Genomic DNA, 5,809 nt, shown 5'->3' on the forward strand with positions numbered 1-5,809 from the left:
CTCAGCGCACAAGAGGTTCTCGGTCATTCGTTCACTGCAGAGAGAGAGAGAGAGAGAGAGAGAGAGAGAGAGAGAGAGAGAGAGAGAGAGAGAGAGAGAGTGTGTGTGTGTGTGTGTGGATGATTCCAGACAACATTACCAAGATGGATGGAAACCGAAGTCATCTGTACCATCACTCAACCTCTCTCTCTCTCTTTCTCTCTCTCTCTCTCTCTCTCTCAACTACAATAACTAAGCCAATGTTGTCTGCAAAGTCGAGGCAAATAACAGAAAAACAAAGGAAACATTTAAATCTCCATCGATTCCAACCCCACTCGACACCACCTCCAAAAAAAATAAATAAATAAATAAACAAATAAATACAGTACTCAGAACACCCACAAACCCGACAACCCACATTCACATCGAGAAACAAACAAACCACACCTGCCCACACCTTCTTTCCATCCGACTGTGAAAATGTGAGAGTTGGCCTGGACCTCCATTCTCTTACACACTTTCTGGAGGAGGAGGAGGAGGAGGAGGAGGAGGAGGAGGAGGAGGAGGAGAAGAGGAGGAGAAAGAGGAGGAGGAGGAGGAGGGAAGGGAAACAACTGCCTAGATGTCTGCCCGGTACATTCCTCTTCCTTCCAGTGCCAGCAGAGGGGAGCATTAGGAGGCGTGCAAGGATTTGGACCTTGTTTTGGCTCCCCATTGTCACTTCCTAGAATGTTGCAGAAAATGACAACGGCCAGAAGTTATCGCAGTTTTCCTAATCCTACTGCTCTCTCTCTCTCTCTCTCTCTCTCTCTCTCTCTCTGTCTGTCTGCAATAAAGTGTGATGCATCGTCGTTCGTACAGGAAATATTGCTTCGTTGACCAGATTTGTTGTGATATGTAAAGTGGCGTTTTCATTCATGCATGTTGTTGTTGTTCTTGCTGTTGATGTTGTTGTTGTGGTGGTGGTGGTGGTGGTAGCCTTGGTGATCGTGGTGACGGTGTCAACGGCGGCGTTGGTGGTGGTGGCGCATAGTAGTAGTAGTAGTAGTAGTAGTAGTAGTAGTAGTAGTAGTAGTAGTAGTAGTAGTAGTAGTAGTAGTAGTAGCAATGGGAGCACCAGCACCAGCAACAGCAGCAACAACAACAGCATAAGCATTGGTGGTGGTGGTGGTGGTGGTGGTGGTGCATAACCCAGCCCAGCCACACCTGCAGCCCTTGTGACGTGCAACAGTTCCATTGCTGAAGCAGCACACCTGTTCTCCTCCTCCTGCTCCTCCTGTTCCTACTCCTCCTGCAACTCCCCCCACTGCTCCTCTTTCTCCACCTCCTCCTCTAGCTCCCCCACTCCTCCTCCGCGTCGTCCTCTTCCACTTCTTGTCCCTACTGCTACTACTACTGCTACTACTACTACTACTACTACTACTACTACTACTACTTGTACTACTACTACTACTACATCACCACCACATCACCACCACACTACAACCATCTCTATTAACATCATCTTCACATTCTCTGCTTCCTCCTCCATCCACTTCGATTTTCACCGCCCCTCACATTGTTTTCCTCCAATACCCCCATACCGTTCCTCTCCGTCATCTCTGCTCCCCCATCTTCCACCTTTCTCTCCTCTCTGCCACCTCTCTTCCCCTCCACCTGCCTGCCTCCCCCGCTCCCTCTCTCCTTCTATCGCACCTCCCTCTGCCCCTTCTTCTAACTGCTCGTTAAACTATGACGCAAAACAGTTTTCTCTTATAGTCTGGGAAATTTTTAAGTCTTTTGTCTATTTCTCTCCTTGCTTAGCACTGATAAAACTTGCTGGTAGTAGTAGTAGTAGTAGTAGAGATGGTGGTAGTGGTGGTGGTGGTGGTGGTGGTGGTGGTGGTGGTAGTAGAAGTAGTAGTAGTAGTTCTTGTTGTTGGCAATGTTGTTGTTGTTATATACAGAATAGCACTACTAATAGCAGCAGCAGTAGCAACAGCAGCAGTGGTGGTGGCAGTGGTTGTCGTGGTCGTGGTGGTGGTGGTGGTGATGGTGGTGGAGTTGTGGTGCTGTTATTGACCAGAGTTGGTGTTGGTAGTGATGGTAGTGGTAGTGGTGGACTCTCTCTCTCTCTCTCTCTCTCTCTCTCTCTCTCTCTCTCTCTCTCTCTCTCTCTCTCTCTCTCTCTCATGAACAAAAACACCCAACATCACTCTTCGAGAAACAACGCTCACACAAACAATTCAGCACACACACAAACAATAACAATTTCAAACAGTATTGCAATGAAAGGCAAACACAGCAACAATAACAAGCAACAAGCACCACCACCACCGGGACGCGCCCTGCCTCGCCCGTCCTGGTGTGCTGGTTACGTCAACAAACACACAGAAAAAAGGAAGACACAAAAAGGGGGGAAAAAAACACTCAACACGTATCAAAAATGGGATTCCACGACCACGAACTCTTAATTGTACGAGAGGCGAGTGTGTGCTGAATGTTGTGTTATGTCTAGACACACACACACACACACACACACACACTATGAAAAGAGTGTTCGTTTTTTTTTTTTGTTTCGTCACATTTTTACGATACTTTGTTATCTTATGTAGATCAGGTAGTGTGTGTGTGTGTGTGTGTGTGTGTGTGTGTGTGTGTGTGTGTGTGTGTGTGTGTGTTGTATCGAAATGCAAATGATAGGCCTTCACTCGTCGTCCTTGACGTTGTCTTCGTCGTCTTCTCTCTCTCTCTCTCTCTCTCTCTCTCTCTCTCTCTCTCTCTCTCTCTCTCTCTCTCTCTCTCTCTCTCTCGTTTCAAGCGGTACTGTTACTATCCCCCTTTCACTCGCGCATCTTCGCCAGCGTGCACCGCATCTACGCAGTTCCTCTCTGTCCCTCTCCTCCCGCCTGCTGCCCCAAACCAAACCACAGCTCCACATGACCTCGTTGTTGCGGAGCCAGGTTCAATCGATCAGTCAATCATACATGTATACTAATATCAATGCACGAGTTAACCAGTGTTATCAATCTTTAATTCCTTTTACTGACAAACTCTGGAGCTCCATGCCTGCTCTTATATTTCCTCGTACATTTGACTTGAACTCTTTCAGAAAGAGGTTTCACGACACTTGCTCATAATTTGGGATATTTTTTTCATTATTCTTTGGGGAGTGGTACCTTCAGTGGGCCTTTTTTCAGCCTTTCTCTTGCCTTCGATCAGAATTCCTCTTACATAAAAAAAAAATATCTCAAGCTGAGGTGTGCATGTACTAAGTCGCTCTAGTGACGTAATTAAATGTAATACGTATGATCACAGTCAACAGCTGAGTCCCGCATGGCATTTCCTTCCACTGTGTTTAATGTCTTCCCTCGATCTTAAGTCTGGTCCGCTGACAGTGTCCTTACAAAGCCTGACAGTGTACACATTCTCAGTAGATAAGACGACTTAAGACTGCGAGACGCTGCACACAATGGAAGTGAATGCAGCACGTTACTCGCCTTCTCATCACGACTGCACTTCTCTGTGAAATTCCTAAAGCTGTAGTGGGTGGTGACCGTGCCGTATGAATGGTGGTGTGTGTATACGTCTCTCCTCCCTTGCGGCGCCTTACATCAATCAATTAATCAACCAGTCTGTCAACAAAGAAATATTTTCCCTCGAATGGTGAGTAATAAGTGTTATGAAATCATCAAGAATAATCACGTTAATTTTGAATCTAAATATTATTAACTTCCAAGCTCATTAGGCAATGGTCGCCAATAGGTATTAGTAGCATTTGTGTTGTGTATTACAAGGGTGCGAAGTTGCTTTATTGTGTTCACTGAATGATGGAATGAAGTTATGCGTCTCTCGTGATTTTTCCTAATTAATCGAGAGCTATTACTGGCGAGTAAAGAGTTATTGGATTGTGTTATCAGCCCGGGTGAATTTTGCGGGACGTGGCGAATCTTTGCTTTTTCATTATTTTTACCTTGCTTTTGTCAGTAAATTAAATCAGAGCCCTGCCTATAGTATTTTGTAGTATTCGTCATATTAGTCTTGTTTTTGTGTTTCTTGTGTGCCGGAAGCGTGTGTGTGTGTGTGTGTGTGTGGTGTGTGTGTGTGTGTGTGTGTGTGTGTGTGTGTGTGTGTGTGTGTGTGTGTGTGTGTGTGTGTGTGTGTGTGTGTGTTTGGTAGTAGTGGTGATATTGGCGGTGGTGTTAGTGGTGCGTGGTAACTGCTGATGCTGATTATCATTAAAACAGAAGACTGATGGTGTGTGACGGTCAACAGAGCGAACAGAGGAATGGAAGGGAGGGAGGGAGGAAGGGAGGTACGAAAGGAGTATAGGTAGAGAGGGAATAAGGTAAAGTGGGAAGAGAGGAGGGGGAGGAGGAAGGGAGGAGGAAGAGGAACCTGAAGGAAAGAGAACATGGAGGCCAGGAAGTGCCCCAAATGTGAGGGAGGTAACTTGCAAGGAGGAAGGGAGAGAGTGGGGGGGATTGCCTGCTGGAAGGAGGGAGGGAGAGGGAGAGGGAAGAGAGAACTGGAAGGGGAGAGGGATAGTCGTTACCAAGAAGGAAAGGTGCAGGTGAGAAAATGGGAATGAGAGGAATGCGGGTGGGAGGAGCAGGGAAGGAAAGGGAGAAAAGTGACGTAACAGGAGGGAAGTCAGACGAGGGAGAGCCAACGGGAGGGAGGAAAGACCACAGGAGGGTTCGGTACAAGTAGAGAAAGGTGGAGAGAGGGAATGAATGAAGGAGAAAAGAAAGGCGGGAGGAGAGTGGAGTTGGAATGAAGACAGAATAGAGGGCAAGAAGGAAAATCTGTACAACTACCAAGTAAGGAAGATACGTATGGGAGAGGAGGAATGAATGAAGTAGTAAAGGAAGGCAGGGGAGCAGTGCAGGGGTGAGGCAGCGGTAGGAAGGTAAGACGAAAGGCAAGGTGGGAGGGAGGCCTCGCTGGCACCTGGGGGACTGCGGGGCTCGTCACGGCGGGAAGAGGTGGGCCTCGGGCAGTAGTGTCGCGGGGAGATCGATAGAGGGTGTTGGCTGCAGACTGCATGGCGATGGCTCCCTCCAGGCCTTCGCCATGGCCACCCTCAGCCTAACGCCCTCGAGACGCCACCTTCTTCCTCGCCTTCACCACACCCCGCCTTAAAGGAGAGCGTGGAGGCGCCGCCACACCAACACCGGGATGTGGCCACATGAAGGCTGTTGTAGTGGTGCCAGGCCCTCACCTAACACACGCCCGCACCCCCGTCCACACCTGCTACTCTACCCTCGTCCTGGCCCCACCCTTCACCACACCTGCTCCACACACACACACACACACACACACACACACAAGGAACTGCAGACTGACATTAATCAATTGGCGCGGCTATAATCATTTCACATGCAAAAAATAAAAAAAAATAAACAAAAAATAAATAAACACTGAATACTTAGGTTGCGGTGGATTTATTTATTTATTTTTTTTTCCTTAGACAAAAATCACAAGGAAAAAAAAAAAATTGGGAAGAAAAAACATTACAGACAAGTTCCCCCTTTAACTCAACACACTTTCTTTCAATGCTATTTTGCCCTTAAACAACAGCCACCTCACCTCACCCAGCTGTGCTCTTCCTTGTTTCTCTTAACTCTACATAATCTCCAGACAGAAAGCAATATCCCGCCCCTGTCCTTTACCCACGCGTGGATATCCTCCTTCTAGTCCTTCCCTTCCTCCTCCTCCTGCTCCTCCTCCTCCTCCTCTAACCAATATCTTACTCACCCCCCACGACCTACCTAGCAAAACCAAATATATCCTGACATACCTCCCTCCTCCTCCTCTTACTCCTCTTCCTCCTTCTGCTCCTCCTCTT

The sequence above is a fragment of the Scylla paramamosain genome, chromosome 5 (genome assembly GCF_035594125.1).
Source record: "Scylla paramamosain isolate STU-SP2022 chromosome 5, ASM3559412v1, whole genome shotgun sequence".
Classification (NCBI taxonomy): Eukaryota; Metazoa; Arthropoda; class Malacostraca; order Decapoda; family Portunidae; genus Scylla; species Scylla paramamosain.